At 42.2% G+C, this 21,914-nt stretch overlaps 1 protein-coding gene across 1 annotated transcript in view; it reads right to left on the minus strand.

The window, feature by feature from the left end:
- pcdh15b (protocadherin-related 15b) overlaps positions 1 to 21,914 on the minus strand; it is a 204,932-nt gene that overhangs the window by 171,758 nt on the left and 11,260 nt on the right. Inside the window, exon 2 of the mRNA XM_082970434.1 lies at positions 7,879 to 7,937. The gene's annotated coding sequence lies outside the window, so the exon portion shown is untranslated. The remainder of the gene's footprint in view (positions 1 to 7,878; positions 7,938 to 21,914) is intronic.

A 21,914-nucleotide genomic window follows, 5' to 3' on the forward strand; every position in this document is an offset into this window, starting at 1 on the left:
GAGAAAGAGAGCGAGAGCGCGAGCGAGAGAGCGCGAGCGAGAGAGCGCGAGAGAGAGAGCGCGAGAGAGAGAGCGCGAGAGAGCAAGAAAGCAAGCGAGAGAGAGAAAGCAAGCGAGAGAGAGAAAGCAAGAGATAGCGAGAGAGAGTTAGAGATAGCGAGTTAGAGTGTGAGAGAGCAAGATAGCAAGATAGAGAGAGAGCAATAGCGAGAGAGCAATAGCGAGATAGCGAGAGCAATAGCGAGAGAGCAATAGCGAGATAGCGAGAGCAATAGCGAGAGAGCAATAGCGAGATAGCGAGAGCAATAGCGAGAGAGCAATAGCGAGATAGCGAGAGCAATAGCGAGAGAGCAATAGCGAGATAGCGAGAGCAATAGCGAGAGAGCAATAGCGAGATAGCGAGAGCAATAGCGAGAGAGCAATAGCGAGATAGCGAGAGCAATAGCGAGAGAGCAATAGCGAGATAGCGAGAGCAATAGCGAGAGAGCAATAGCGAGATAGCGAGAGCAATAGCGAGAGAGCAATAGCGAGATAGCGAGAGCAATAGCGAGAGAGCAATAGCGAGATAGCGAGAGCAATAGCGAGAGAGCAATAGCGAGATAGCGAGAGCAATAGCGAGAGAGCAATAGCGAGAGCAATAGCGAGAGAGCAATAGCGAGATAGCGAGAGAGCAATAGCGAGAGAGAGAGCAATAGCGAGAGAGCGAGAGCAATAGCGAGAGAGCGAGAGCAATAGCGAGAGAGCGAGAGCAATAGCGAGAGAGCGAGAGCAATAGCGAGAGAGCGAGAGCAATAGCGAGAGAGCGAGAGCAATAGCGAGATAGCGAGAGCAATAGCGAGATAGCGAGAGCAATAGCGAGATAGCGAGAGCAATAGCGAGATAGCGAGAGCAATAGCGAGATAGCGAGAGCAATAGCGAGATAGCGAGAGCAATAGCGAGATAGCGAGAGCGGCGAGATAGAGAGGGCGAGATAGAGAGGGCGAGATAGAGAGGGCGAGATAGAGAGGGCGAGATAGAGAGGGCGAGATAGAGAGGGCGAGATAGAGAGGGCGAGATAGAGAGGGCGAGATAGAAAGAGAGCGAGATAGAAAGAGAGCGAGATAGAAAGAGAGCGAGATAGAAAGAGAGCGAGATAGAAAGAGAGCGAGATAGAAAGAGAGCGAGATAGAAAGAGAGCGAGAGAAGAGAGAGAGCGCAGAGAGCGCAAGCGAGAGGAGAGCGCAAGAGAGAGAAAGCGAGAGCGAGAGCGCAAGAGAGCGAGAGCGAGAGCGCAAGAGAGCGAGAGCGAGAGCGCAAGAGAGCGAGAGCGAGAGCGCAAGAGAGCGAGAGCGAGAGCGCAAGAGAGAGAGAGAGCGAGAGCGCAAGAGAGAGAGAGCGAGAGCGCAAGAGAGAGAGCGAGAGCGCAAGAGAGAGAGCGAGAGCGCAAGAGAGAGAGCGAGAGCGCAAGAGAGAGAGAGCGAGAGCGCAAGAGAGAGAGAGCGAGAGCGCAAGAGAGAGAGAGCGAGAGCGCAAGAGAGAGAGAGCGAGAGCGCAAGAGAGAGAGAGCGAGAGCGCAAGAGAGAGAGAGCGAGAGCGCAAGAGAGAGAGCGAGAGCGCAAGAGAGAGAGCGAGAGCGCAAGAGAGAGAGGGAGAGCGAGAGAGCGAGAGAGAGAGAGAGCATGCAGGGCAGAATTAGGCCAATATCCACTAATAATAAAAACTCTAAAAAGAGCAATTAAGTTTTGGAAACATCTAAAATACAGTGACCCCCTCTCATATCATTACCAAGCCCTGCAATACCATGGGCTGAGCAAAGAAAAGAGTCCCCTCATCCAGCTGGTCCTGGGGCTGAGTTCACAAACCTGTTCTACTAACAAACTGAAGCCTCAGGACCAGAACATCCAATTAAATCAAAATAAACCAAATTACAACACAGTCAAAACAAAACTACATTGCTTATTGGGAAACACAAGCACAAAGCAAAATGCAGTGCTATCTGGCCCTAAATCGACAGTACACCGTGGCTAAATATTTGACCATGGTTACTGATCAAAACCTTAGAAAAACCTTGACAAAGTACAGGCTCAGTGAGCACAGCCTTGTCATTGAGAAGGGTAGACACAGGAAAACCTGGCTCCCTGTAGAGGAAAGGCTGTGCAACCACTGCACAACAGCAGAACCTGAGACGGAGCTGCATTTCCTGACAAAATGTCAAAAATATAAAACAATTAGAGAGTGTCATTTCCCTAAATTTCAAACCCTTATTCAAGGTTTCAAAGACCTCTCTGATGAGGATAGGCTACCCGTCCTGTTGGGGGAGGACGCAGAGAGCTGAGGGTTGGCAGCGCCCTACATTGCTGCCTGCCATAAATTGAGGGACAGTGTCTGACAGACCAATCAACCTGCACATGTCCTCTACTGCATGCTTATTGTTATTGTTGAATGTATGGTTATTTTGACCCTTGGTTATTGTTGTTACTGTTGTCCCGTTGACAATTTTGATTCTCATTTTTATCTTGTAAATATCCAAAATAAGCTTTGGCAAAATGCACATTGTTACATCATGCCAATACAGCAAATTGAATTGAATTGAGTGAGAGCAAGAGAGAGAGACTATAGGAGCCAATCTACAGACAGGCAATAAAGATTTGACAGACTCTGCCCAACGCAGAGACGAAATGTACTCTTCTCATGGTTATTGAAATTATACAGGCCTCAATGACGTCTTCAATTGGACTGCCTGGGTTTGTTGTGCCAGCAGTAATGAATGTGTTATTTGGAAAGCGAGAATGGCAATAATGGTAGACTAGTAGGTCATTTGTACCAGCTTTTAAAAGCTCCTCTCTGCAATGGCTTTCCCCCTTGCAGATGAACACACAGGGTTCTGGCTGCACTGTTGCCTCACATTATAATAAGGCAACGTGTGGACCTAATATGCAAATATCCCTGTAGTAATGGATATATGTACACATTTCTAATGTATATGTACATACTGAAATTGAAATGTCACATTTTCAATTAACACAGAAACCAATCCACCCTCATAGAAGCTAGTGGATTCATGCTTGAAAGGTGTAAAAACACTGATATGAATATATTCCATATGATCACACAGGCCCTTTATCACAGCCTGAGGCTAATGAAATACATATGTTCGGGCCTTTTGCGCTATACGTTTAGCCCTCAACTCTCCATTTCAAAAGACCCACAGCAAAAAAAATAAAAAATAAAATGGCAGCTGTTCAACAATATGTCATATTGCTTCACAAAGGATTTAGTCCATCTCAAGTTCAATGGACACAGAATACAATTCAATATGTGTAGCTACTGTACGGAACCACCAGCATGTAACCGCTGCCATTTCTTTTGACCCATGGCGTTAGGTGAGACTTGCCATAGGGCAGGAGCAAAGAGTGCGTGTTGGAGCTCTCCATGGTGCTTACAATGCTTCGCCTCAGACAGACCTCAAGTAAAACCGCTCAGTATGTTAAGTGGTGACAAATATGCTACTACTGTGTCATTGGATAATACCACATCCCTAATAAAGGGTATTTAGCCCAATGACAGTATGTAGACACAATGCTGTGTGCAAAGCTATTATGCTGTAGGAGGGACAGTAGTGATTGAACACTGTGTCTATACGTGAAGTTAACACCCATATACGGTACAGTACTTAAGACAACAAATCTCCACAGTGGTCCGAAGACATCAAGGTCTTGAAATCCCATCACGGTATCAGGGTCTGATCAGGGCTTAGAGTCCCTCATCGGTATCAGGGGCCCTCATCGCCGGCCACCTGTCCACAGATTCCTGTATCTCTCTCGCTCTCGTACTCAACAACTCTCGTGGTTCAACTATCACCCACTGCCATTCCCGTACACACCAAAATGTGATTTGGTTGATGGCTACATTTCTTTCTTCACATTCCAAGTAACACCTGTTGTCCCGGAGATTCAACCTGCGTCTTAGTTAGTGTAGGTCTGCTGGAGAGAGATGACGCCTGTGGAGGATTGCGAGGCGGGCTCTGGCTCTGGGGTCCATTAGAACTGTGCTAATTGCTCCTTCTCCGGTGGCAGTTAGGTGCCCTTGAGGCAGGAGCTGGCTACAGCAGGCGCGCCCCCCCACACACACACACACACACACACACACACACACACCACACACACACACACACACACACACACACACACACACACACACACACTGCTTCCAAATGTCACTACAAAGTTACTGTGGAGTTGTGTGTAAGTTGTGACTTATTTTTGCCTTGGTCTCCACTGACAATGTGTTGGGAGTTCATATGTACCGTATGTTATGAAATTTGTGTACATTCGGTGACAGCCTACAGTAAATCTAGCGTGATTCGTGGCTGCATATCAAGCATAATAAAAGGGACAAAGGAAATTTCACAATGGATATGAAGGTGAGGGTAGGTGTGAGTACAGATGTAGAATTTTAATTTGATCACCATTTGTTACTCTAATTTCCACTTTAAAAATGTTAGACTTGATTTTCCCTAACAAAACATTTATCAAGCCCTACAATATCATTAATTATAATCCACATAAGCATTTCCTGGTGTAGCAAACTGGCTCAAATTAAGATCCTAGATGTGTAAGTGTCATTCATCTGTTACGTTTCGTTGTGTTCCGTCCTTTTTCGGGGTCGGGGGAATATCTTTAAAACCTGCCTCTTTACACGCTCCTCAGGAGAGATCATTTGGAAAGATCCACATTTATTTACAGCGTCTTTAAAATACGACCAGCCAACAGGACTCTCAGTCTGAGTCTTTGAATCCTCAGGTAAGAGCACAAGTACGCCAAAAAACCCAGACGACTATTCACTTTCGTCATGGCAACGATGGAGCGAGTGTATAAAAAAAAAATGTGTGTCTGAAGTTTTGAAAAGCCCAAAGTCATTATATCTGCTGTTTCCAGAGAAACTGTGAGAAGGTGATTACTGGAGATTACTACCACCTGCCTGAGCTGCCAGTCAGTGGTACCCCGAGCGACCCAAGACATACAGGGCCAGTAGCCGTTCTGGGGAACTTGCACTAATAGAACTAATTACAAGTGAAGTGGAAGGACACCCAAGGTCCCCCATTACAAGGCAGCAGCACTTCTATAAATGCAGTGGTGGCAGCTGACAGATTTTGTGGATTTTTTTTTAGCAATATATTTACGACCTGCTTACTTAGACACCTTTACGGCCCCGCTCAATCTAAATGGCAAAGCCCATCAATTCACCATGAATATTAATGTGTGTTAAAAAGGAGCAATCTACATCGTTTTATGTTGTATAGCAACCCTGCCCGCACTGTATAGAATGGTGCTGCGAACAGCTCAGAGCACAGTACTATTCCTCCTATAGCTAGCGTCTAAATCTTTACTGAACTTTGACCCTGTGAAGGGTTAGATAGGGCTCACGGTGGTTGGTCTGTGCTAATTTATATGTTTCTTTTTTTCTATGTCTTCAGAATATACCTGTATGTGTGTTTTCAGTATATCTTCCCAGAACATGAGTTTTCAGGATAACGTCTACATCATGTTCATAGGCGTTTCCGTGACACTTGAGAATTCAATTAAAAGGACTTTTCACACTACATTGTACTGAGCCCCAGGCTAGACTGGCCCTAGGCTAGCTTAGCCTGTGTTCACATAAGCATTTGTTAACCCTGGGCTAAGTTTTAGCACTGGGCAAAAAAAAATGCACACTTGTATGCCACAGATATAAGCAATAGGACATCATTAACACGGGTCCAGCAATGTGCTCGGAGCACTCCAAACCGCCAGAGTGAGAAGTAGAGGTGGTCGACTGCTCTTACTATATCTGAATTCACACTCTCCTCAACGTCCCCTCTTCCAGTCCACTTGTCTCGTGCCTGGCCTCCCGCCCTCACCATTCAAGGTCACTTGTCCTCTGTGATGAGGGACGAACCCATCACTCCATTATCTTTCACAGGGGAAACAACAGGTTGGTGCTGGATGTCTATTGTTGCTGACAATTGAAGTCTTAACATATAGCTAGTAGACAGATTCGGAGAGCCCTGGCTCTTGATTTCGCTCCACCAGTGGTCATATACATAAGGATTTATAAAATATGATACAAAAGATATCAAATTCTACATAAACAATGAGACATCCTGGATGGAGTTCAAACAATGACATGAGCATAACCCAGCGGTTCCGAAACGAGGGATCGCGACCCCACGTGGGGTCGCCTGATATGAAAATTGGGGTCGTGGAAGAATTTCCAAAATCCTGGTAAAAAAAATATATATATATTAAAATATAGTCTTTGTCTCTCAAAATCATTGTAATGTGGTTAACCTTAAAAATCTAAAAGTAAAAATTCAACCAGAGTGCCCTTAGATTGTGGGAAAAGGCCGCACTTGACCGTTGCACTTGAATCATTCCCATGGTAAATGGCTAGGCCCACTATGATATGAAACCACACACTATTGCAGAGACTTTGATATTACTGGCCGCAATTGATATGGTGAAAACCATGCGTGGAGAAGCAGGCAGAGGTACAGAAACTCACATCAATACCTTTGTCAAATAACACTATGAAACTAAGAATTTAGGCTATAACTAGAAATCAAGAGGAAATTTCTACTGAACGACTCAAAAACTCCCCACCTCATGCTCTCCAAATGGACGTTAGCTGTCAGGGCCGAGATGCCCATGCATTGACTTTTGTTCGCCACACGTCGGGGGATGTTATTCACGAGGACATATTGTTCCGTCTCACGATTCTCAAGCATTCAACGGCACAGGGGATTTTCAGTGTGCTGCGTGGCTGTATTGACGAAAAACAGATTCAATGGGATTGAATGGTGGGCTTTTGCACAGGATGGGGCTCCATCTATGGTGGGACGGTGGGCAGGCCTCTGCACTCTAGTTATGAATGTGTCTATCTCTGCCATATGGACGCATTGTATGATACACCCACTGAGCTATAATGGATAAACCAAGAGCAACTGGCGGCAAAATAGCTGAGTGCAGAACTCTGAGAAAAGCAGCAGGTAACGTTGACTGTAAACTACATTGCTCACACCTGTTCGCTAAACTACGTGGAGATATGTGATCAGAGCATGACAGTGTTCAATTTCACAATGAAGCTTGGTGGTTATCAAGGGGGAGTTTTGGAAATTTGTTTTAATTCAGAGAGGATTGTCATTCGCAATGGATGTAAAAAAGAGACTTTGTGTGAAAATAAATGTGTCTCCTTGTCTATGTAACAGACTTACTGAACTGAACACGGGCATGCAGCGGAAATACCCAAAAATGTGACAGATGATTGACCAAATCTGTTTCACTGTGATCCTGGCTTAGTTGACATGCCGGTAAGTGAAATCGAACAGCTGATCGAGCTGTCAAGTGACTGAATGTTGCAGCCAACGCATTTACGGGTCACTATGGAGGAGTTCCTGACTCAAAAGGGAATACTGTGCTGTCTCCCTCCAAGAACTAAAACTCATCGTACGCTGATTCAGTGCTCCCGTCTGCATTAAAAAAATATTGATCGAGGTTGGATGTGACAGGAGAGATGAGGCGCACTGCCTCTGAGAAGCTCCGACGTGACATGCATCAAGCACACCCATCTCTTAGTGGTGGTGAGATAAGAAATTCTGTCAGACTAATTTGCAATTGACTGTCATAGGCCCACATTAAAAGTATACAGCATGATTGGCTGTTAAAAAAAATGTTGTTAGAAAAGTAAAAGTAAGCATTGGCTGTTAATTACATAATTTTTTTTTCACATGGTTGGGGTTGCGAGAATTTTCAGATACAAACTGGGGTTGTGGGCCAAAACATTTTGGGGACCCCTGGCAAGGCTGGCATCAAGAATTATATTCAGATGGTAAAACAAGAAACAAGGAAGATCAAGACTTACCTATGTTGTTTCTTCTTGATCAAAAAGCATATCTTTCTTCTTGGCCACAATGCCAGCACCTGCAAGAGATAAGTTTATTATGGTTTTGAGCAACATTTTTATGAAAAGGTTCTCTGTCGATTTTAATACTTTCACAGATAATTAAAAAATATATATATATTGTTCAGAATTCTGAGCTACAAATAATCCTGCAGCAAATGGAAATGTGAATTATTATGTGGATTATAATTAAAGGAGCATTTTTGTAGGGCTTGATACATTTTTTGTAAGTGAATCAAGTCTGAAATTTCAAAGTGGAAATTACAAACTTCAGAAGCTTTTTTAAACCGCAAATACACTACAAGTTTTACAATTCCTGCATTGCTGGAACATTCTCCTGCACCAGGCTGATCAAATTATGACCCTACATCTGTAGTGCTGGCTGTTTAGAGGATTGTTGGTTGAGTGATGCTCAATGTGTTTGTTAATCAAACATCTAGAGGCCAAAACTGACAGCTGATTTAAAGCTCTGTATGCATTCTCTATGTGAAGACAAAGTCCTATAGATAAAGACAAACATATAAGTTCCATAGATGAAGACAATCACTGCTGTTTTGAACATCACAGGGTAATGTCACCCATGACAACCGCCTCAACCGTCCCAAGCGATGATTGATGAGAAATGTGACTTTTCACTGTTTTCTCAAAGGTCACACCTCCATCCTATTAAGGATATATCTTTTACGTCAGAAGAAATGAGTGGGAAAGCAGCTGACAACGATGGGCATTGGGCAACAATTTCTCCTCCCCTTCAGGGTTAATGCCTGCTGAGGGGAGATAATGAAGAATTATAGGCTGTATGAACCTGAAACCCATGTTTGCCTTAGTTTTAATTAGCTGTCAAGCGCTGTGTTTATACAGGCAGCCTAACTCATATCTTTTTTCTAAAATATATATTTTTTTAAAACCTTTATTTAACTGGGCAAGTCAGTTAAAGACAAACTCTTATTTACAATGATGGCTTACACAGGCCAAACCCTAAACAACGCTGGGCCAATTGTGCGCCGCCCTATGAGACTCCAAATCACGTCCGGTTGTGGTACAGCCTGGATTCGAACCAGGGTGTCTGTAGTGATGCCTCTAGCACTGAGACGCAGTGCCTTAGACCGCAGCGCTACTCAGGAGCTAATTGGCCCATTTACCAATCACATCAGATCTTTTCAGAGCTGATCTGATTGGTCAAAAGGACAATTAGTGAAAAAAAAGATCAGAATTGGGTAGGGCTGGGCGGTATACCGTATTTTACGATATAATGGTATTGATGCACGGACCGGTTTGGGTTTTTACTTTACCTTCTATAAATGGTATTTGATCGTTTGGTTTGTTATATGGAATACGCTGTGTGTAACATCGATTTTTATAGTTTACCTCGCTACTTGAGTCATCTCTCTCGCTCTCCATGCTGCTTTCCACACAGACCTAGCACCGCTCCCTGTCACTCAAGGAGCGCATTTGTTGTTCCTCGACCACGAGACACTTGTGTTGTCTGCATGGTCAATGTAGCACATGCAACAATGTTGATGACAACGATGCTGTTTTCCATTTTCTTCTTAATATAAACTCACTAGCATTCTATAATAACAGTAGTCGTTTGTGTTTCTTACATCTGCAAACAGCTAGTTTGTCTTTTCTTAGCAAGTTGGGCCTAAAGCTTGTTAGCCGCTAATGCTAATTGCTAGTTAGCTGGCTAGCGAATAAATGTACTGAGTGAGAGCAAACGTAATTAGCGATACAGCCTCATAATACCAGTGATGGTGTAGACCTAAATCAGCATGTTGTTTGTGCAACAGTATCTTCTAAATCAAAGAGGAATATACGAAGCATGAATATGTTAGCTAAGTAGCTAAGAGAAAACATTCAATGTAGCCAAAGATTATAGGGTCCCCTAGGAGACACTTGTCAACACTTTCGTTCCTACCCTGTCTCAACTCCTCCCTGGCAACCCTGTATTGAAAGTGCTCACTATTATATTCCAACTGTTCACCCAAGTGTTTTGCTCTAAATCACAAGTCAAATCGCAACATTTCGTTCAAAATAAGGTCCAGGTTGTTTGCCCATATCGTGCAACACTACGTGGCAGTGAGGAAATTATCTCAAATTAGTGCAAGAAATGCAGAAATGTATGAAAATGCTAAAAAGTATTTTTGGTTGGAGTTTCATTGACCAGTATATAACAATCAGAATGGAGAAAGGGCCATTGAAATCACTTAGAATGTATCGGTTGTCACTTTAGGGTCATGCACTACTCATGAAGCAAATTTAGAACTTTTATTATTAAAAAACATCAAATAACCATCAAATACCGTCCAATTTCTTTTTAAATACCCTGATATGATATTTTCCCATATCGCCCAGCCCTAGAATTGGGCTGCATGTGTAAACGCAGCCAATGTGTGGCAGCTGGAACCGAAACAAAAGTCAAAAAGAGGGAAGACATTTGGGTTGGGTTATCTACTATAGATATTAATGACAATACGTATTTGATTTTTATTACATGCTTGGCTTTAGTGTTAAGTTGGCGTGTGGATACGCTAGACATCTTATTGATTAACTCCATTTGGAAAGCCACAGATATCCACTGGGATCTCATTTGGAGCTCATTTTACTACTGTACAATAAACAAAAGCTACAGTGTACAGATCATTATTACAGGAGCTGGCAAAACAATAAAAAGATGCCTTCAGAAAGCATTGACTTTTTCTACAATTTTCTGTGTTCCAGCCTGAATTGAAAATGTATTAAATTGAAAAATGTTGTCGTTGGCCTACACATACCCCATAATGCCAAATTGGAATGGTCTTTTTGAAATCTTTACAAATTAATTAAAACATGAAAAGCGGAAATGTCTTGAGTCAATAAGTATTCACCCCCTAAATAAGCTTAGGAGTAAAACTGTACTTAACAAGTCACATAAGTTGCATGGACTCACTCTGTGTGCAATAATAGTGTTTAACATAATTATTTCATGTCTATCTCTGTACCCCACACCTACAATTATCTGTAAGGTCCCTCAGTCGAGCAGTGAATTTCAAACAGATTCAACCAAAGTCCAGGGAAGTTTTCCAATGCCTTGCAAAGAAGGGCACCTATTCCTGGGTAAAAAAAAAAGCAGACATTGAATATCATGGCGCATGGTGAAGTTACTAATAACACTTTAGATGGTGTATCAACACACTCAGTCACTACAAAGATACAGGTGTCCTTCCGAACTCAGTTGTCCGAAAGGAAGGAAACCGCTCAGGGATTTCACCATGAGGCCAATGTTGACTTTAAAACAGTTACAGAGTTTAATGGCTGTGATACAGTAGGAGAAAACTGCAACAAGGCACTAAAGTAATACTGCAAAAAATATGGTAAAGCAATTAACTTTTTGTCCTGAATACAAAGTGTTATGTTTGAGGCAAATTCAAGGACAGGGGAGTTTTTCAGGATAAAAGGGAAACGGAATGGAGTTAAGCACAGGCAAAATCCTAGAGAAAAATGTTGTTCAGTCTGCATTCCACCAGACACTGGGAGATTAATTCACCTTTCAGCAGGACAATAACCTAAAACACAAGGCCAAATCTACACTGGAGTTGCTTACCAAGAAGACAGTGAATGTTCCACTTTGACAGAGCTTGAAGGATTTTGAAAAGAATAAATGGGCAAATGTTGCACAATCCAGGTTTGGAAAGCTCTTAGAGACTTACCCAAAAAGACTCACAGCTGTAATCGCTGCCAAAAGGTGCTTCTACAATGTATTGACTCAGGGATGTGAATAATTATGTAAATGTATTTCTGTATTTCATTTTCAATACATTTGCTAAAATTTCAGAAAACATGTTTTCACTTTGTCGTTATGGGGTATTTATAGTGTGTAGATGGGTGAGGAAAAAAATATATTTAATCAATTTTGAATTCAGGCTGTAACACAACAAAATGTGTAATAAGTCAAGGGGTAAGAATACTTTCTGAAGGCACCCTACACCGGATAGGTGCAGTGAAATGTGTTGTTTTACAGGGTCAGCCATAGTAGTACGGCGTCCCTGGAGCAAATTAGAGTTAAGTGCCTTGCTCAAGGGCACATCGATAGATGGTTCAAATACCCGAGCCGACAAGGTGAACAAACACATTTTCGGTTACTGGCCAAACACTCTAAGCACTAGGCTACCTGCTGCCCATTATTTGGGGTCAAGGTTTCAAGGTCATAGCTAATCATGCACATGTTCCTATATAAAAAAGTGTGGACAAGTCCGATCCCAGCACATGCATGACATTATCAACCCTCTGAGACAAGACCACTCTTAACCGAATCAGATAAGCAATAAAGCGATCCAGATATTAAACCCAACATTAGATTCTCTTGACTACTCCCCTCTATGACATTTGCAGACATTAGGAATATGGTTTAAAACTGACTTGGACATACAATTCTAATAATTTGACTGAAATGAAAGGGGGCAAAATCAATGATCAATTTAAAGGTTAAGCCTTCTTAGCTTTCTTGCAGGGGCATAATCCTATCGATCTGTCTCTGTTTATACTGAGACCTGATAGTCGGGACGACAGAGACTTAATCTTTCATACTCATCTACAACACAGAGTTAACCATTAAAGCAGTACAGGGACCAATAGAAAAATTGTATTGTCAAAGTGCAACTAATTCTCTACAAACAACAAAACAAGTCATTCAACATGCCATCTTGTTGCCGTCCGTCATCAGCCAATCGTTAACACTTCTAATTTCCTGAACTACATTTTGTTCATCTTCACCTTTTTGGGGAACAAACATATTTAAAAGCTACAACACTTACACCAAAACTCTCAATTCTTCATTTCTGGAAAGATAACTTCTACTTTTAGACTGTGAGTGAACAAAATTGAACTGAGCGTGCGAAAAACTTACTCATCCTTCAAAAAGACAACAGCAATCTCCCACTCTCTCTGGAGACTGCAGGCATTCATCTAGCGTGCACCATGGGGCCTTCAGTTTGTGCTCTGCTACCATCTCCCTTCGACTACTCAACAAGACTGAGCTAATACCAACACCACAGTCTACAAAATACCATTCAGCCTTCTAAGGCATGAGCTGACTGTGTTTTCTTTTTATATTATAAAGTGGAAATAGGTCACATGGAAACCATTCAAAGTTTGAGGCTTTTAATAGCAGTCTTACTAAACTCAGCAAAAAAAAGAAATGTCCTCTCACTGTCAACTGTGTTTATTTTCACCAAACTTAACATGTGTAAATAGTTGTATGAACATAAGATTTAACAACTGAGACATAAATTGAACAAGTTCCACAAAGATGTGACTAACAGAAATGGAATAATGTGTCCCTGAACAAAGGGGGGGGGCAAAAGTAAGTCAGTATCTGGTGTGGCCACCAGCTGCATTAGGTACTGCAGTGCATCTCCTCCTCATGAACTGCACTAGATTGTCCTGTTATTGCTGTGAGATGTTACCTCACTCTTCCACCGAGGCACCTGCATGTTCCCGGACATTTCTGGGGGGGAATGGCCCTGGCAGAACACTGACATTCCTGTCTTGCATGAAATCACGCACAGAACGAGCAGCATGGCTGTGGCATTGTCATGCTGGAGGGTCATATCAGGATGAGCCTGCAGGAAGGGTACCACATGAGGGAGGAGGATCTCTTCCCTGTAACGCACAGCGGTGAGATTGCCTGCAATGACAACAAGCTCAGTCCGATGATGCTGTGACACACCGCCCCAGACCATGACGGAACCTCCACCTCCAAATCGATCCCGCGCCAGAGTACAGGCCTCGGTGTAACGCTCATTCCTTCGACGATAAACGTGAATCCGACCATCCCCCCTGGAGAGACAAAACCGCGACTTGTCAGTGAAGAGCAATTTTTGACAGTCCTGTCTGATCCAGCGACGGTGGGTTTGTGCCCATAGGCGACGTTGTTGATGGTGATGTCTGGTGAGGACCTGCCTTACAACAGGCCTACAAGCCCTCAGTCCAGCCTCTGTCAGCACTGATCGAGGGATTGTGCGTTCCTGGTGTAACTCGGGCAGTTGTTGCCATCCTGTACCTGTCCCGCAGGTGTGATGTTCGGATGTACCGATCCTGTGCAGGTATTGTTACACGTGGTCTGCCACAGCGAGGACGATCAGCTGTCCGTCCTGTCTCCCTGTAGTTCTGTCTTAGGTGTCTCACAGTATGGACATTGCAATTTATTGCCCTGGCCACATCTGCAGTCCTCATGCCTCCTTGCAGCATGCCTAAGGCACGTTCATGCAGATGAGCAAGGACCCTGGGCATCTTTCTTTTGGTGTTTTTCAGAGTCAGTAGAAAGGTCTCTTTAGTGTCCTAAATTTTCATAACTGTGACCTTAATTGCCCACCGTCTGTAATCTGTTAGTGTCTTAACGACCGTTCCACAGGTGCATGTTCATTAATTGTTTATGGTTCATTGAACAAGCATGGGAAACAGAGTTTAAACCCTTTATAATGAAGATCTGTGAAGTTATATGGATTTTTACGAATGGTCTTTGAAAGACAAGGTCCTGAAAAAGGAACGTTTCTTTTTTTACTGAGTTTATATATTTAGTACAGATCAAATCGCTCTTCATGGTCCAAGTGGGTGGTTACTATAGACGGAAGATATAAAAGGGGCATTAGCTGCCTTCTGAAAACAAAAAGTCAACTGACGATTTGACAGGTGTGTGGTTGGTGTGGTACAGAGTACTGAGTGAATTTACACAAAAATATAAACTGCCTCCTGTGGCACATGGACCACCTGCTTTTTGACCATCACTGAAAATAAAACTTGTATTGGCAAAATGATATGCTTTCTCAAAATGTCTCAATAGGTTTTCAAAAGAGCAGAGATTCCCACAATGAGCCACTACAACTGAGTTGAAGTGAACTCTTGGATTCCACCGAAGTGCATCGCCACACTTACTCCCAAAATAACTAACATGAAAATACATTTTTATTTTTTTTCAGATGGAGAAAAAAAAAAGCTATTACATTCTAGGGGGGGGGCTTATATGTAGGTTTCTTAGGGCAGAAAATCATGTTGTTGCATTACCCAGTGCACTCGGAGAAGATACTGCAATGAGAGAGGACAGTGTTGCAGACTGGTTCCCATTCAGGGGGAAATCAAGCGTTACCAGCAATTCACAGATCAAAGGAGGAAGACGCTGGAGGTTCTCTGTAAATAAAAAAAGCCTTCACATCCAGCATGAGTACTTGTCCTCAGATATATTTGATTAATAAAACCAATTACATGGTGTTTGTATAGCTTCTGCTCTGATCTACATAGCCTGATTGACAGCTACCTGTCTGTGGTTCTAATCAGAAAGCTGGGGAACAGAGAAGGGCCAATAATGAGGGACCTTATGAGAAGCACCTGATATGGAGTGGGTGCACATTCATATGGGATTTCTTTTTTTTTTTTTTTTTAACTTAATGAGTTCAAGTCCTAGTGAATAGAATAAGAAAATGCCCTGTTCATTTCAGAATACTGATTTTTAAGCAGAGTGATCTTATGTTCGTTAAGTGAAATAATGTTGTATATCTGCAGTTTACAACAAGCATAACAATTCTGAAAGTGTTATGCCACTTAATGCTAATTGAGACTATATTATACTCCGAGACAATGTATTGATTGAGAACATTCGGAAAGCGGTTTCACATTCAGACAAAGGCAATGACATTCTATAACAATATTCTACTCCCTTTGTTGTCAGCTTGACCTTGTTTCCTTGTGATATACAGACAGCAGCACTACCACACTGTGGGATTCAAAGTTGCCCTTCAGAAGAGCAAAGACAGAGATATATCTTAAATTCCGAACGAGGGGTCATGATTCATCAAGTGATCATTCATGCTGCTTTCCACTGGGACTTTGCAGACCCACTGCCGAGGTGCAAAGCCAGCTAAGTTACTGATGACCCCGGAGATAAAGAATCCTCATCTCAACATAACAACTTTCTGAAGAAGCATTAGAAGAGAAAACCACATGAATAAAACACGGGTGATTATATTTTTCTTCTTGCTGAGACAGATAGCTCTATTTAACATAAAAGTGTATGCAATTTAGAAATGGCATAGAAGCATGTTTTAAAATAACGGATAACAGTAAAGCAAAGATCAGGGGTAATTATGTAAAGCAACAATATCCAAAAAGGACTTCTACTTGGTTCTGATATCGACTCTCAACTGCTCATGCTGGAGGCAATATTTTCTATCCATTACAAGGTCCTAAGCTTGGCAAACTATAGGAACTCGACTTATTACTTATCTCCTCTGATTGACAGTGCATGTTTACACTGAGCAGAGGACAGTGTTTGTGTGGATGACTGCCGGGCCTTTTTTCGCTGAATATTGGAATACTTTCACTCCAGGCAGCACAGTATCATCCTCCACAGAAGCATGGCCAAAGATACTAGTCTCGGAAACGGGGACATGGGGGATTGTCTTGGCAACTTTGAAAAAAATCTTCCAGGGAGAGTGCTCTTCCAACAGACAACTCTCCCAATAAATCACGAATTTGGGTAGGTGGGGCTTAAAAATGTGAGCAGGAATTGTGCTCTTGAACAAAAGAATCCCCTCAAAAACATGGACAGAGGACACAATTTCAGACGCAGATCGTTCAACTAATTATAGCGACAGCCATTCGGTGGTTGAAAGCTTGTAACAACAATGTTAGTTGTCATGGCTCATGCAAACAACTCAAACAAGCTAAATACACTCCGTTGTGTGTCCAGTGGGGATGTGTACATCAGGGCACAAACGGATAAGACAGATTTTGCTCATCCAATTCCACCTATGCCAACCGATGCTTTGTGTCTGTGCAGAAGTGCATGTCGGAACATTGTTAATGTGGGAGGCAACCCGTCTGCCTAGAGAGACTACAAGGATAACGAGCCATAAATGGTTCAAATAATAGAAGGCTGGGTCCACTCTGAAAATATTTCACCTTCTAAGAAACGAAAACGGCTTTCTCTCCAGGTTGCTATGGCAGAGGTATATATGCTCGCCGAGACAGAGTGAACGTGCTTTGTTATAGCCTATAGTTGGTGTTTCTGTTGACATACGTACCTGATAAATTCTAACAACAATCACACACAAAAAGCTAATCCTGGGCACTGCCTATGCTTACAAACTTACAAGGTTGAAGTGAAAGTGATGACATGTCCAACCACATGTTGCTGCATACAGACAGACCACTAAAAAAACACAGAAATCTAAACAAACAACACTTCAAAGTTAGTGTGATTCCAGGTTGCAACTACAAGGATCAAAAAGGTAACTATTTGACTGAGGCACAGTAATACATATTTTTCACCCAAAAAAAAGGACTAAATCCAGGTATTGAAAATGTGACATCTCTTATTATATCAATGGAGGGTAAAGATGACATCAAATTCTGTGTGTGTGTGTGTGTTCATGTCAGATGGTTAGGAGTGGATCTGCAGTAGCAGTGCTGTACACACAGCAGGCTATAAAACAAAGCCAGTCTAACATTGTCAAGCTACCTTGTCACCTCACTTAGCACAAGTCAACTTCTCTGTCGAGCTATAAATGCTAGCCATTTGTGAGACGAGGGGGAGTTCCAAGCACTGAATTGGCCCATCGTTTCCAGCCAGTGACAAATAATGTATGGTATTATTTCAACTTCCTTTGTCACACTTATGCCAGGCCTGTCATAGCGTTTCATAAGTCATTTGCGGTGTTCAAACAAGCATGTATCCTATTTAGGTTGAATAAAATCAGCCGGTGCCCTTCCCTATGGAATGTACTAACGGACACGGCTCAGTCAGTGCACGCTCTTCATACTACTCCTTCAGAGGTCTTTATGCTCAAAGCCTTGGCACTTGACCTACCGATAATGTTGTTTTCGTTAATTAAATGTCACCCTAGAGAAGGAGGAGAGCTAAAGTCTATGAGTAGACCTGTGCTTTCTTTTTTATCTTTCTCTTTTGTTGCACTGAAAGTGCTTTGAGATACGACTGAATTGTTCTTAGCAACTGATGTTCACACAGAAAAAAACACATTGGAAAAAAAACGTTGAAATAAATCAAATCTTAATAAAAAAAATAAAAAAACCAATATGAATGTTGCACTTACGCTGAAAGTTCATTGCCAAAAACCAGGGCAATAGTGATTACCATGCTGAGGACGTCCCTCGAGGACCACTAAATTAGAGAGGGTGTTGGGATATCTCCCTCCTGACTAATGATGGCGCACAGCAATCCCAGGGCAATAAAAAGAGGGCCTTATTTTCAAAATGTGATGCAATGAGGACAAAGAAAGGAGGACACAGCCCCAGTAGTTTATAGTTAGTAATTACCAAACAAATCATGTTCAATAGTAACCTTCATGTGTCCAAGGAGTACCACAGGCTGATGAAACATTACATAGGGAGAGTTTCTCTCTCTATAGAAGAATTCAACCGTATGTTAATATCTTAAATAAACATCTCTATAACCAGTGGGATGATGACAGATTCCCGGAGGCCAAGGATCTAATGTTATTCGGTGGAGAACAATGCTAGAGCAATGTCTTTAGAGACAGAAGCATGTCTCAATGAGAATGCTTTCAGAGATGTGAGAAGTGCTTAGAGAGATGTTAGTCCCTCCTACTCTGTATCTACTGTAGCGGTGCCTACATTCTGGAATAATAGCCTCACACCACCCACCATGTTTAAATTGGTTGTCAGGACCCAACCTGGCAACTCTCCCAGATGGCTATTCCAGACCCCAAACTCTTACGCTGAACACTAACAGTCAAATGTATCCAGCCGGTAGCCGTAAATGTAGTCTCTCTACACTAGCCCCGAGTTCAAACAGATATTATTTCAAACAGACCGTGGAGCCTCAGGCAGTTGTTTAAGAGAGCTTGTCTTAAATCCATGATTAGGTACAGGTATTCAACCCAGCCATTTGCTCATGAAGGTTTATGAATGCTGCTTTCCTCAAATTAAGTCAAATTAAAAAAAGGCAGTCAGAAGAGTGCATTTCTACCTATAAATATACACTAATTCTCTACAATCCTGTGTGGAGTTTTAGGAAAAGGCATGGTCTTATCGGAGGGTAAAAAAAATAAATCCTGCATCCACAGATTCCCTACTCAAATGGATTAGATTGAATTTTTAGCCCAGACTTTTTAATTGCATGTCATCCATTAACTTCAAAGTGGCATTGACAAGAGTTCCAAGACTTTGCCGAATCCGTAAGCCCCGCTCACAGCCCCACGCCTTGTACTCATTAGACACTCAGTCTCCTTATCCTGCTCTCTCCTCTTTCTCATGTAGCCTAGTACTGCCCGTCACATTTCTTCCGAGATGTTTCTTGCTTTGAGAAGAATTAGAACTAAAAAAAATGTTAAAAGACTACTTGTAGGAATCAACCCAAATTAGATATGATGCAATTTCCACCTCTGATCCTGTATCCACCGTGAGGATATGTACTGTGACTATCCGTGTGGTATCATTTTTGTTATGGTGTCAACGTTGCTAGCACAATGCTTATATGTTGTCACCTTGACGCTAGAGAGTGGCCAAAAACCTTGACTTATCCTCAGTCTATATCCCAGCTTGGTTCATGAAACAGAATGTACAAGTGTACAGAACACCCACAGAGAAATATCACAACAAAATGCCAGAGAAGACTGCTTTTAGAAGAAGAAAAAAAAAAGTATGACTCTGACCTGAAGGAGTTATCTTAATGTTCTTGACTACAATATGTTGACTGTTTTCCAAAAAGACTAGCCTGTTTGGACTTCCTCTGACAGTTGGATGCCATAGTGAGAGATAAGGCATCAACCAGTAGATGATAATCTCGCTCTCTACCTACCTCTCTCTCTCTACCTACCTCTCTCTCTCTCTACCTACCTCACTCTCTCTACCTCTCTACCTCTCTCTCTCTACCTCTACCTACCTCTCTACCCCTCTCTACCCCTCTCTACCCCTCTCTACCCCTCTTTGGCTCAACTCCAAGGTCTACGGTATTTTACTCTTGCTCAGCTGAAGAAGGATATGAGGAGTCTGAAGAGATATTTCTGGAGAAGTGATTCACACTTATGAATACTTTATTATTATTAAATGATAGACATTAAATTATTAGTATCCTACTGTATTATTAACACCATGTTAAAGATAGTAAATCCCCAGATAAATATGTTTGGTTCTGTCAGCTTGACCGTATCGAAATTCTTCATGTGCCCACTGAACAGATTTCAAAAACGGTCATCAGTCATTCATATAATCGTAGAACTTGTCGACTGAGGTCCTAAACTGGTCTGATAGACACCTTTCATGTTACAGTTTTAGTCAGAGCACTGGTAGCTGTAGGGGTAGTGGAAGTAACAGTCGCAATGGTATTAGTGGTAATATAATGGTGCTGGTGGTGATACTAGAAGTCAGAGTCAGTAAGCTAAGGAGGCCTTGCACTAATCGTCAGTGGAAAACACACTTCCTGAAAGAGCAGTTAAGATGCTTTTTCCCTCAAAGATGCAATAAAATAGGGGCGATCTTCTCAGTCAAGCCTCTCTGCACTTGAATTGGAACACAGTGGCAATGCCTTGACATCAGTAATATTATAGCACCACCCACCCCTACACACTTTTCCATTTCACAATTTATACATGAAAGCACTCTGATTTTGATCTTACACCCTGATTTCCTCCCACGGCCATTACTGAACTTAATCAGGTATTTAATATGGTGCACATAAGAAAAACACAACCTCTGTCTTGCACATTTATTAACCAAGCTGGAGGGGAAAAAAAGAAAGCACAGTTGTAGGATCTTAATTTGACCCGTATTGTTGCAGCAGAATAATCCTGCAGCAACAGGATATGAACAATTAGTACATAACGTTGCTTGATCGGTGGTTAGGCTATTAGCTGGACAAAACTACACTACGTGAAAAGCGCAATACTGTTCATAGAACTGTGCGTTATTGCAGGTTTTCAGTGAATTTATGTAAAATCACAAAGCTCATCTGCATTTCCTGGGCTGCTGTAAAATTCTCAGCAACAACAGAGTGATCAAATTAAGATCCTACGCATGTCATGAAAAACAGAAACGTGGCTCTAGATCTGGGAGCAACAAGACAATAAAAGCCTCTATCTTCATGGCCCTAATGTTGAGATACAGTATAAACACCTGTAACGATGAAGACGTCATTCTGTAGGAGTTCTCTTATGGTCATCTAGTAGTCAAAACAGCAGCATTTAGGGATTAAGCATTGATCTGTTATGGATATCAGCATCATCTTTTGAGCCTTAAAAAAATGAAAGTATGATTGTAATGAGATGCATTTATCTTGCATTGCTCATGTTCGAAGCCTCCAAATAATTCCAAGTCCAAATGCAACCACATAAAACTCTGTTCAAGACTGGAAACAAAAACAGAAGTATAGGGCACATCTTAAAATGTTATCAGGGACGCTGCCAGCCCTTGAGAGCGAGATTCAACGCTTGTGAGCAACTTTGAGGACCAGTTTAAAAAAGGTCAAGAACATAGCTAACTAGAATGGTTAGTGAGCCGAGTCCGGGTGCATCAGTGATGGAATACTGTATCACCGGGCGAGATTGAACTACATTGCAGTGAGTGGACTAGCCTATCAGAAGGTGCCTGCTGAGACATAGTCGCGTGGCACAACATGGTTATGGAGAATTCCATTCTCCAGTAGATTACCTTCCACATCCCTCTTGGGCAGTGGAAAGGAACCGGCGAGTGACACGGAGGGGAAACTAGGGTGACGATTGTGCTTTGTTTGCATACCCTGGAAATTTTAATTAAATCCATGGGTGATTTGTGACTGAGACACACCAAATGCAGCAACAACATTAAATCGGCTTGACTCTCGGTAATTAAATCTATATTTTAATTCTGACGATGTTAATCAATGAAATAATTGAAAACTAATGAATTAATATAAGGGCGTAATTCCCCTCGTTCACTCTTTGTAAATGTTTTCAATTAAAACATTCCCTGAACACATTCTGTGTGCAATTAGAGCTAATGCAAAGTTT

Source organism: Salmo salar, chromosome 28 (assembly GCF_965601325.2).
Source record: "Salmo salar chromosome 28, fSalSal1, whole genome shotgun sequence".
Taxonomy (NCBI): Eukaryota; Metazoa; Chordata; class Actinopteri; order Salmoniformes; family Salmonidae; genus Salmo; species Salmo salar.